This window comes from Sorex fumeus, unplaced genomic scaffold, assembly GCF_029834395.1.
Source record: "Sorex fumeus unplaced genomic scaffold, SorFum_2.1 ptg000019l, whole genome shotgun sequence".
Lineage (NCBI taxonomy): Eukaryota > Metazoa > Chordata > Mammalia > Eulipotyphla > Soricidae > Sorex > Sorex fumeus.
In genome coordinates this window covers 22,350,204-22,363,544 of record NW_026606076.1, presented here as the reverse complement: position 1 = coordinate 22,363,544, position 13,341 = coordinate 22,350,204, and positions in this window count along the sequence as shown.

Sequence of the window (13,341 nt, the reverse complement as noted above, 5' to 3'; positions counted from 1 at the left end):
TTCAGTTTTTTGTATTGTTTTGGGACCACACCCAGAAGTGCTCAGAGCTTACAGGCCAGGTTTTCAGACTATATTTTTTGTTAGTTTTTTTGCTTTTGTGTTTTGATTTTAGGTCACACCTGGCTATGTGCAGGGGTTACTCCTGGCTCTGCACTCAGGAATTACCCCTGGTGGTGCTCAGGGGACCATATGGGATGCTGGAAATCGAACCCAGGTTGGTTGCATGCAATGCAAACGCCGTACCCACTGTGCTATTGCTCCAGTGCCAAGGTTTTCAGACTGTATGATTTTACTGCATTTGATTTGCACATGGCTGACCTGGGTTTGGTCCCTGGCATCCCATATGGTTCCCCGAGCACCACCAGGAGTGATTCCTGACTGCAGAGGCTTAGTGCAGAGCCAGGATAACAACCCTTGAGTATCACCAGTGTGACCCAAAAAGCGGAAAAAAAAAGAAGAAAAATTGCATTTATCCCAAATAAAATTTTAAAGTCCATAATTTTGCTCAGAGCCTCCAACTGCTTCCTTTCCTCCTAACAGCCTCTTGTTCAAGGGACTCAAGAATGTTCATATCTAAGAACTTCCAATTAAGGTATGAACAGAGGAGTAAGAGGGAACACAGCAGACTGAAGCAGACACTGTCCAACTGAAAGCCCAGAGGGCCTTCCCTGGTACCCCTTATCCACTAGTCCCCTGGCAGGGCACAGAACTCAAGCACTGCCAGGTATGGTCCCAAATCTCACCTCATCTGCTCCCCAAGTAGTGAGATAGACCCAGGGAGAGGAGCTCAGCGGGCAAAGCACCTGCTTTACCTTAGGGGGACATGGCATGGCTCCCCCTGCATCCCAGACACACAGAGATCGGGGGACAGACTCTAACTATCTCCAAGTTTGTAGCAAACAGGGGAGGAAAAGATAGGAGAAATACCCCAACACCCAAAAAGAAGTTCAAAGAATGCTCGTGTGTCAAGTCAAATTCTGGAGTGGGAGGGTTGCAGCCATACCTAGTGATGCTCAGGGGACCCTTCGGCTTGTCGGGGATAACCTGGTCACTGCAAGAAAGACAAACGCCCTCCTGACTATATTACTGACCAGCCCCTAAGAGTGAGACATTTAAAACCTATTGCAGCTGGTCCCTGGAAAACCCCTTTCTGCAAGTACTCACTTCAACAGCAGGGCACGCCCCTGGTGTGGGAGAGATGGACAGTGAGGGATGCTTGGAATCTTGACTGCTGAGGCAGAAATTCTTTTTTGAGGAAATATAATCATACAGGGTTAGCAAAGATAGTAAGTTGATAGGGTGCTTTTCTTTCAAGCAGCTAAACCGGGGTCAATATGCAACAGAGCATACGCTCACCCACCCCAGCACTGTTAAAAATGATGCCTGAGCTGAGAATCAAGAGTAATCCCTGAGCACTGAGTGGTGTTGTGGCCCAAAAACTACAATAAAATAAATTATAAAGGGATTGTAGTGATCGTATAGCAGGTGAGGTGCTTGTCTTGCATTCGGTCAAACCAAGTTTGAATCCTGGCATCCCATATGGTTCCCTGAGCCCAGCCAGAAATGACCCCTGAGTGCAGAGGGAGGAGAAGTAACTGAGTCTTGCAGTTCTACTCCTCCAGACCAAATAATTAGTTCATTTAAATGAATAAAGTGGTGTGCCCGATATTGATGCGAAATTTCATTACTAGAGGGGTTAGGGCACACTCTAGAAATCCCCGAGCTACTTCCTGCTGAGATTACACACTTGCTTACAAGACCCGCTATGGCATAGCACAGCCCTGATGCACCCCCTGCAGATCCGCCTCCTCCCAGCCCTGAGTTGTCTTAAATCTCTGCACCCCGGGGCCTGAGTGACAGCATAAACAAAAGAGCATTTGTTTCAAGGGCAGGAAACCTGGGTTTAATTCTGGGCATTTCTCATGGTTCCTGGCACCACTAGGAGTGCTTGCTGAACGGAGAGCCAGGAGTAACCCACGTGCATCGCTGGGTGTGATCCAAAAAGCAAAAATTTAAAAAAATGAAAAAGTAAAGAGAAGCTCCCCACCGCCCTGTACTCCCAGAACCCACTTAATGCACAAGGAACAAGTGAAAAGCAAATAATCTGCCAAATGCTTTTGAGCCCCAAGCACAGAAATGTGCCCTGCCCCTACCCCCACCCACCCCATCTCTGGCCCCTGCTCTGGGCTCACTCCAGGCTGCTACCCGGACGCTGTGGGAGGCCGGGATCAAACCCGGCCGGTAGCGTTCCTCCCCTACGCATCTTTCTAAGTAAGTCCTCCTCAGTAACAACGACCTTATTTCCCTCAAAATCAATTTTTAATAACATTTAAAAGCTGCTGCTTTCGGCATCAGCTCTCGGCGCGTCCCGGGTGAGGGGCCGCCACCCCGGCCCACGCCACGGAGCGACCCCGCCGCCCACAAGGCGGAGACCCAGGACGTTCAGGCGCTCAGAGCGACCACTGGGCGGCCGGCTTGAAACCGACCTTCCCAGACCCCGCTGCCCCCCTGGGTGCCCCCTCACCCGCTCCTCACCTTCCGCACCAAAGCCGGCCGCCAGCACTTCCACCCAGACTTCCAAGACGCGCAGGGAAAGAGGGTCCCGACACTGTGACGTCATCGGCAGTGCGCCCAGAGCCTTAAAGGGCCAGGCTTCAAATATTCCTGACCAGGTACTTGCCTGGTCAGAAGATTCATTTTTCCCGTTTTTTTGGGATAGGATCAGGTGATCAGGACATCTGTTGTTTGCCAGGTCTGCGATAAATGGAGATCGACCGACTGAACAGATAGTCTGTCGATCAGAAGTCTTTTTTTTGACGAAGGGAATAAAATTCACAAAGATACTTTGCAAACAGCCACCCAGACCATCTCTTTGAGTCCCCACGTTCATTTCTATCGCACTGAAAGTCCAGGTCTGGGGTAGCTTCAACTGTTTATTTTCACAATGATAGGAGAGAGCTAGAAACTAAGTGAATCGCGTGGCTCAGAAAGGGGTCAGGGGTAGCCCAGAAGGGGAATCGGGGATTGGTAATGACTGGGAAGATATTTGTGTAAGCAAAAATTCCTTTGTGTGTATTTGTGTGTGTTCAGAGCAAAGGGTGCTCTCCAGTTATTCCTTGAGATCTGTGCGTAGCAACTCTTCAAACAGTGCTCAATGGCCGTGATTCTACATGGATCAGAAAAATGAACGGAAAGTCCCTTAATTGCTGTGCAGCTAAATAGTCTTTAATATTTTAGTACTTGATGATTTATTAAGCTGTAATTCTTCAAAATTTGAACCAGTAAGCAAGAACAACTATATAGCAGTTGTGCAGGAGAAGAAAACCTTTTTTTCAGACATGTAGATCTATTGTTTGGCTATGATGATTTGGTGTTTGTTACAGTAAAAATATGAAATTTAGTTTACAAGTTTGTTTCTTAGCAGAATTATTCCATAAACATACTCAATTTCTTATAACCACTCCACTAGGGTGTCAGATCATCACAGTGTGCAAACAGGAACAATAGGTAAGGGTCCCCCCAAAGTGAGGTAGTAAACATCAATAGATGATTTATTTCTGCATTAGCTTTTCTTTGCTTCGGTAACTGTGCTTGCCTCCCTATGCTTATATAAATTTATGGGGTACCAGGATGTGGGTCTGGTGAAGTTAATTTTGTGGGTGCTTATGAAAAGGACAGGTGCATCAGGATGTGCTTTTTTCTAACCAACAGACTGTGCTTCTATTGGGAGGCTGCTGCTTTGGCTAGCAGAAAAGCCTGCAAGCTGGTGTGAACAAACACTCCAAATTTTGGAGTTCATTCAAGATTTGCCCCTATCTTCCCACTACCACGCTGTCCTCCCATTGTTCATCGATTTGCTCGAGCAGGCCCAATAATGTCTCCATCCTGAGACTTTTTGTTACTGTGTTTGGCATATCTAATACACCATGGGGAGCTTGCCAGACTTTGCCGTGCGGACAAGATACTCTTGGTAGCTTGCCAGACTCTCCGAGAGGGGCAGAGGAATCGAACTCAGGGCAGCCTCAAGGGCCACGTGCAAGGCAAATGCCCTACCCACTGTGCTATCGCTCCAGCCCAACTACTACACTATTCTGTTGGAAATATAACTCTAAACATTCTAGGTTTAACATTGGGATGTCCATTCTCCCTTGTCACAGGGAGTTTAGATTTATTGGATTACACCCATCACAATGCTCCTGAGGCACACCCACTCCTCTGTTTCTTGTAATATAGCTCTAAACACTTTAGGTTTAACATTGGTATGTCCTTCCTCCCTTGCCACAGGGATCTTAGGTTTACCACAGTGCTCCTGAGGCACTCCCATTCTTCTGTGTTTCTCTGTAACTTCCTTCTCTGTGATTTGCTTTCCCAACTGGCCTGTCACCTTTTTCTCCTAATCAGACTCTGTTAATTTGTAAGGTCTGAATCCTCAGAAATCTGAGTGAAAAACTGATTTTCTCTTCTCCTTATGTCCTTTGCATAGTTACTTTAGAGCAATGTCCTTTTTGTATAGACTAGGAAGATAGTTAATACTTTGACTTTGTAACTTGGGAGTTAATTGACTCCAAATAATACTTCATACTTGGGTATCTGCTTTCTCAATCTAAGCCTCAATTGCCCTTAGTTCCTAGCACCCCAAAGGCAGTGTCACGATGAGGGACTGGATGGACCCAGGGATAACTGTGAGGTACACTGTCATTGAAATGGGCCAGACCAAAGCGCCATATAAATTAAGAGCATGGTCATGGACAAATTCTGTCATGATCCAAAGAGTAACAACTAGATTATGACCATGCTAGTGTTAAGAAAGACTAATCTTGCCTGAGCCCCGTAGTCTGAGATCTATAGTAAGATGTCCCCAACTTTATGTATCTATTACTGTGTCCATACAAAATGACTAATATTATTAAAGAGTAGAATTAAGATGAATGTTTATATGGTTGCTGGACTAAGGGAAGGAAAAACACACCCAAAGATGGCATTTCTCCTTTAGGTTGGTCTTTTTGCTGAAAAAGTTTGTCCTAGAAGAAGCTTCCCCCAAGAGAGGGACCATAAATCCATTGATTGTATGATCTCGGCTATATGTAATTGCTATCCCAAACCCCTGATGATTTGGGAGATAACTAAGGTTGTAAGAGTGGACAAAGGAAAAATCAAGAGAGAATTTGAGATGGAGAGTCCAAGAGAAATGAAGGAGATTCACGGAAAGAGAATCAGAGAAGAATTGAGATAAGCTTGGAAGAAACTGATGACAATGATATTCATTTTAGAATGTGTGAATCTTCCCAGCTCAGGCCTATTCAGTGTCTCTCTTCCCAAGTCAGATTACAGCTATGCCAAATCCTGAAGTTGTGGTTTGAGTTCTGAAATAAATCACAGCAAGTCAGGTAAGAATTAGTCAAATGACCCCTGCGTGAACAGACGGAGCAGGTGGATGACATCTCTGTGGTTCTCACAGTCCAACAGACACAGAGCAAAAGGAAGATCCTTTGGGAGTGTCGCCGGGAGGAGCTTGGCAATCACACACTACCCTTTTGGCTTTTCTATTTGACTAGACCCAGGGATATCTGGGGATCATATAGCATACTGCGAATCAAGCCCAGTGCAAGGCAAGCATCCTCCCCACTATACTATGACTTCAGAACAATCTAGCGTTATTAAGGGCTCACTCATTGACTTTTTAACATAAAAGCAAAAGAACATTTCATAATGGGTCAGAGAGAGAATAGAAGGTAGGGCATCTGCCTTGCATAAGGCTGACAGGGGCAGGATTCTGAGCACTGCCGAAAGGAACGCCTGAGGACCGCCAGGAATAAACCCTTCTGGAACATCAGACCCCAAACCAAAACAAAACAAAATGTCTCCGTATACTCAAAAAAATGCAAATGATCTGAGGGTAAAGACAAGCTTAGTGACAGAGAGGGCGGGTGCAAGGTGGTTCTGCTGCTCCTGAAAAGGGCACCCCAGCAATACAGGCTGTGCAGCCAGGCTTATTAAGAGAAAGGGGTACAAAGGACCCACATGACTAATGAAGAAGAATGGAACAAGCCAAGAAAGCAAAGCACCGGATCAACCCAGGGAATCGAAGGGCCGTGTGAGTACAGCACAGATGCCTGCATCTAGGAGCCCGAGGCCCCCTGGGGTCAGCAACATGTTTCACACACACTCAGGGCACACCCGCGATGCCTGGGGCTCCAGCCTGGGAGGGTCCTCAGACACTCAGCTGCAAACACACCTCTCCTCCCCGGCCTCATGGCTCCTCCTACCAGCCAGGGGATTACAGCTGGCTTCACCCTAGAATACTCTGACCCCACAGAATCAATGTAGAGACTAGTGACAATGAAAAGGCGAGAGGTCTAGCCCATATGTCCCTGATATAGCCAGCCAAATTACTGAAAGTACGCGAACAACACAATCTTCACTTTTGTTGCCTTGCACACAACAGTTCCAATTCAATCCCCGGATTCCATATGATCCCCCAAGCAAACACCAAGTGTGATATGTGAGTGCAGAACCCAGAGTCACCCCTAATATCACGGCATAGCCGAAAAATGAAACAAAACAAAACAAAATTGGATGCATAAAAATATAAAGTTAGGCGTTAAAAGATAGTAAAGCAGGTAGAGCAGATTCTTCAACCACACATACCGGGGGTAGGTTCTGAAATTAAACAAAAAATGCAATGTAAGAATTCATTGAATGCGGGGCTAGAGCGATAGCACAGTGGGTTGGGTATTTGCCTTGTAAGCGGCCAACACGTATTTGATTCCCAGCATCACATATGATCTCCTGAGCACTACCAGGAGTAATTCCTGAGTGCAGAGCCAGGAGTAACCCCTGTGCATTGCCAAGTGTGAATCAAAAAGAAAAATAAGAATTTATTAAATGGAGCATAATTAGATGAGGTTGAGCAGGTGGAGAACATCTCCATGGTTCTCGCAGTCCACAGAGGCCCACAGCAAAGGGAGGTCCATTGAGGGAATCGCCGTGAGCAGCTTGACAATCCCCAAATTAGCTTTCTGAGTTTTCATTTTTGACCAGACACAGTGATGACTGGGGGAACATATGTGATGTCCAGATTCAACCTGGGTTGGCTCTGTGCAAGGGAAGCACACTTGTGTGTACTATCTCTCAGCTCCATTTAGCTTTGTTATGAGCCCGGCAAGCTACCGAGAGTATTCGATATGCCAGACACAGTAACAACAAAGTCTCCAATGGAGACGTTACTGGGCCCGCTCGAGCAAATCGACGATCAACGGGAGGGCCTTTACCTTTACCTATGTGCCCCCTCATTCAATATTTAAACATAAATTCAAAAATATTCCTTAGTGGGTAGAAGAAAACAGCAGTTAGGGCATTTGCCTTCTAAGAGCCTGACAGGGGCTGATCCCTGAGCACCACCAAAATTAACCCCTGTGAACAACCAGGAAAAACAGCTGAGTATTTCATGCCCAAAACAAAAACAAAATCATTTTTTTGATATTATGAAAAGCCATGCTAATTATCCGATGGCAAAGATAACATGACAGGGCTGGACTGATACCACAGTGGGTAAGTCTTTTGTCTTGCACGTGACTGACCCGGGTTTGATTCCCAGCATCCATTATTGTCCCCTGAACACTGACAGGAACAATTCCCGAGTGCAGAGCTGGGACTAACCCTAAAGCATGGCCAGGTGTGACCCAAAAAGAAAAAAAAAGATAAGCATGACAGTGAGGGCAGAGCATCCAGCTGTGCCTAGAAAGAGACCTGACATTGCAGGCTGTACAGCCAGGCTGATAATGCAGGGGGACTGAACACCGAGAAACCATTGCGTGATTCTGCACTCCTGACACATGAGGTGACAAATCCAAGAAAGCAAAGTGAGGATCATTCTGTGATTGAGAGTCCTGGGGAGGGAATGGCAGCATGAGGCAGCACAGATGCCTGGATCCAGGAGCCTGAGGCTCCCGGGATCAGCAGCACGTTTCACACACACACTCGGCACCCACACGGTGCCCAGGGCTCGAGCCAGGGATTGTTCTCAGACACACACCCACACACACGCTTCTCCTCCCCGACTTCAGGGCTCCTCCTTCCAGCCAGAAGATCACCCAGACTCCACCTCAGAATGCCCTGCTTCCACAGAGACAATGTACGGATTAGTGACAAGGAAAAAAGTGACAACTTACTAGGACAACTCCATGTGTCCTAATAAAAGAAGTGAAATTACAGAAAAGGCATGAACAGAATCTCCACTTTCCATATGCCTCTGATTGGTGGATATCAGGGACATAAGACCCAAGTTTCATTTCAAGAGTGAAATTTGGGTCCTTCTGAAGTCTCCCATGAACTAATGGAAGTGACTCCAAGTAGTGAAATAAAGTAAAGACTGATGGGGTGAGGCTCTAAGAAAGAAATGAACTAGTTTCTGGAGTGATAGTCCAGCCTGGTGGGCAAGTGCCTGATACACACATACAGTTTTTATCCCTGGCATCCATATGGATTCCAGAGAACTGTCGGGAGAAATTCCTCAATAATAACCAGGCATAATCTCTGAGCATTACCGGGTTTAGCACGCAAACCAAGTCAAAACAAAAAAAAAAGTAATAAATGAAGTTGCAGGTCTGGGGCAGTAGTACAAAGATTAAGGTACCAGCCTCGTAAGCTGCTGACCAGGTAAATCCACAGCACAGCCAAGGGCCCCTGAGCACTGCTATGAGCGATCCTTCATCACAGAGCCAGAAGGAATGTGGACTGTGGCCCCAAAACAAAACCAAAGCAAACGCATTGAAGTGAAGGGTAGTACAAGAAGTTAATTTAGCAATGGAAGGACCCTTTTACAGGAGCTTGAGCGACAGTACAATGTGGAGGATGCTTCGCTGGCATGTGGTTGATCTGGTTCAATGCCCTGTATCTCAGTTTGACCCCAAAGCCCACCTAAAGTCATTACTGAGTAAAGGGCCTTGGTAACCCCTGAGCATCATGAGGTGTTGCCCAATAACAAAAACAGAGAAAAGGAAAGGACGTAGAGAAACAGCGAAATGCACAGCTGTCAAATATCCTGGCTGTCAGAGTAATGGCAACACAGCCCCTGTCCAGTCCTCAAGATGCCTTACAGGTCTCTCCTGGCACACACTCCCACGCAGCTCTCACTGATGGCCCGCAGATGTTCATAGGTCTCCAGTATCACGTCCCTATAAAGATTTCTCTCATATATGGCCAAGCACATCCACTCCTGGGGTGAGGGTTATGGCCACCTGAGTAAAGGTCACCGCATCCTCAGTCAGGAGACATACAGGAGCAGGAGTTAGGGTCCATCCCCAGCCTATTCCCTTGGCAGTGAGTAGGAAACCACCAGGAACCTAGAAGCATTCAGCTCAGGGTGTCTCCTCTCAGGAAGAACGAGCCTCCACTCAAAATTCCTGACTGACAGGCCCCAGAAATCATTCTACGGAAGCTGGATCTGATAAAATGTGAGAATTCTATAGTACAAAGTTCCTGTTAGGTGTCAGCCTTACAGACAGACACCCCAGGGCCAAAAACAGCACCACTAGTCCAGTAAGCACTGAAGAGTAACAACTGAAAACAAACTCAGGGAGACCAATAAAGTGATCCTAGATATGGCCCCAAATACTAAGCATTCCCCCATACACACAACTCTTGTCCTAGGAATGAAAAGGGAAACTTAATGTTCAGCGAGGTACTCAGAACTCTGTGTAACATATGTGGCTGTAGGACTCAGAAATCCTGGTTCAGGTTTGTCACAAATCTGTCTCGGAAAGTAGTGACTCAGTCCCAAAGATCCTCTGCTCCATCTCTCTGTGACTGGAGCATCCTTGGAATTGTGCACAACATCGTGTGAATGTGACTGTGTGACACAGCAGGCAAGGCTCTCCAGAGCAGAAAATACAAAAGAGGTGAAACACACGTCCTGGGACTGAGTCACTGTAGTTGCCAGAGCACTTATGGGGCCCGCACATCCCAGGGCTACTGATGACATCAGTTGTGAACCCAGAGGACTGAGCCAAAATGAAGTCCTGAGCGCCTCCAATGTGGCACAAAAATAAATACGGAAGAAAACAAAGCAGCATAATGGAGGAACAAGAAGAATATCAGGCCAGGGGCAATGGTTAGGGCTGGTGGCCGCAGCCATTTCACAGGTCCCCCAAGCAATACCAGGTGCAATGCTGGAATGCAGAGCTAGGAGTAACCTTTGAGAATCACTAGGTGTGGCTCATCCTCTTCAAAGTCACCCAAAACAAAACAAAATCCAAGATCAGCAGTGGGCGCCTGGCACCCCATAGGGTCATCACCCACTGTACTACTGCTCCTGCCCCAAAATAGTTATTTTGAAACAATTTTCCAGGTTCAATCAAATGAAATATTAAGTTTTTGATTCAGGAAAAAAATAGAAATTTATTTAGGTTTTGAGCAGTGATTTCACCACCCAGTGAAGCTAAGGGCCTCAACACCAAGCAGTAGGCTCTAGATATCTTCTCTGTAGTGTCCAGCCCTCCACTTTAAAGATCACACGCTTGGTCCACCGAGTATCCTGTCGGCATAATATCTGTTCCAAATTTTACCAGCTCACTCATACTCAATGACACCATTCCCATATCAAATTGCTGCAGTGTCAAATCCTGAATCTGCGGTTTGAGTTCTGAAATCAAATGCAATACACAGTGTAAGAATTCATTGAAAGAAATGTAGTTGAATGAGGCAGTGTGGGTGGAGGACATCTTCTTGGTTCTCACAATCCAAACAGGCCCACAGCAAACAGAAGATCTGATTAGATTATGGGTGTGAGCAGCATGTCAATCCACACAAGATGTTCAGGTTTTACTTTTGTGACCAGACCTTGTGATATTCAGGACACATATGGGATGCGTGTTATTGTACAAGGTCGGCCAAGTGCACGGTAAGCACAGTCCTCACTATACTATTACTCAGGCCCAAACTAGCTTTGTTACGGGATCACTCATTCACTATTTACAGAAAAAGGCGAAAGATATTTTGCAAGCACCCGACCAATGTAGGCTGTGCAGCCAGGCTGCTAATGTACAGACTGGGGGCGGGGGGTGGAGGGGCAGGACACCAAGGGCTGTGAATCGTATTCACCAACACATCAGGATAAATGATAACAACGCCAAGAAACTAAAGTGCAGGATCATAATTGAGGGAGAGTCCAGACAAGTGAAGAGCAGTGTGAGCACAGCACAGAGGCCTGGATCCAGGAGTTCGAGGCTCCCGGGGTCAGCAGCGTTTTTCACTTGCACTCAGCGTACCCCCACTCTGCCAGGAAGGGTCCTCAGACACTCACCTGCACACACGGCTCTCCTCCCATGTCTCAGAGCTCCTCCTTCCAGCCAGGAGATCACTGAAGGCTTCACCCCCGGAATGCCTTGCACTGACAGAGATGAATCACATCTCTGGAGGAATCGAACTCCGGTCGGCCATGTTGGCTGCGTGCAAGGCAAATGCCCTACCGCTGTGCTATCGCTCCAGCCCACAAATACTCCATATATTATATATATATTTTATATATATTTATATATAAATACATTATAAAAAATGAAAAAAAAGTTATTCTGGATCAATCACTTCCATAATTACAATGGCCGGAGTTCAGAAAATGAACCTTAGGTAAAACAATTTTATTTTCAACAAGGGGGTGGGGGATTGATACAAATGTACAGTAAGGAGGTAAATAATCCTGGTATATGTGAAAGCTTCCTGTGATACTAATACCATAAGTGAAATGTACTTGCTGATTATCACCTGGACCATGGTTATGGCATTGTCCTGGCATTTGGTCTTCCCAGTAAGTTAACTGGTAAATAATGGTTCTTAGTGATAGAGCAAGGTGGATGGAAATAAATACGAATTAAATAGGTACAAAATTGCATTTTGCTGGATACTGTCAAGACTCACCATGGTTTTATTCTTTGCTGTGACTCTGGCTTGGCTCAGAGGTCAGGTTTGCAGGGGATCATCAACCACGATGATGCAGTGAACCCTTTTGACATTGAATAGACAGCCAAACCTCCATTATTCAGGCCTTTCTGTGTTCTGTTCTGGGAGCCACATCCCGCTGTGCTGTCCATAATTTTGTCCAGGTCAGCCACATGCAAGAAAGCACTCCATTCGCTGTAGCATATCTGCACTCCTTGTATTCAGGTTTCCATTCGCTGTACACAAACATTGAGGATAAAAGTTTTGAGACTTTTACTTTGGAAGCAGTAAAATCCTAATAATCTAATATTCACCAAAATGGGAAACACCACGTAGATCTGTGCAAAAGGCCAAGCCAGGCTGCAAAGTGACCAGTGTGGTTTGATGCCTTAAGCCCTATGCACACCTCCATGATGGGGGTTGGTCTGTATGCTCTGTTTTATGTACTTAATTATGTATTTTCGTTTTGGGGGAAATCCGACAGTACTTAAGGGTTACTCCTGGTGGTTCCCGGCCACTATTGGGGATGTCAGGGACTGAACTCCGGTTGACCGAGTTCAAGGCATGTGGGCAACCCACTGTACTACCCCTCAGGCACTGTTGGTTTGAAATATTGTTTCTGAAACTGCCTCCTGGGGTTTTCCTTATAAGCATGAGTCCACTGCTCTTGTGTTGTTAAGAAGTAGAAGCCTTTCCTCCTGTTCCACTGTCTCTCCGGCTCTCTGGGTTGTTATGAGATAAGTTTCTATCTGCATCTCCATGGCTGGCTTCAGAGTAAGGGTGCAATACAGGATTAGGTGAATTCTATCTCCAGACCCCCACTTTGTGACTGAACACTGAAGCTACCTCTTCTTCACTCCTTCATGTGAGCCCCTTCCACTACAGTGCACTTTATTTTTTCTTTTTGGTCACATCCAGAGGTGCTCAAGGGTTACTCCTGGCTCTTCTGCATGCCTGGCCCTGCTTGGGAGACTATATAGAATGCAGATGATTGAACCTGGGCCAGCTGTGTGCAAGGCAAACACCCTATCCACTGTGCTATCACTCCAGCCAGCCAGCCAGCCAGCCTTACACATTTACCTGCATTTTCCTAGTTGTTCTCTGCACAGCTGGTGTCTGGCTCTTTAAGGCTGCTAGGAGAACCGGAAGTGACATCACAGCAGGGCATTTAGATGTTTGCCTGCAAGAAGCTTGCTCAGCCTCCATTTCTTACTGCAGGTGAGGGGCGAAGTGGCTGTCCCGCGTGGAAGGGGTCTGTGAAGGCCGGTTTCGTGGCAGCACGCTAGCGGCCTCCCGGCGCATCCAGGTCTCTGCACAGAGGGGCGGGGCCAAGCGATCTTGGAGGCCGCTTTTTCAGCCGTTTCCCGATATCCTGGCGGTTCCTGCGGCGTGAAGGGGTTTGGTGGG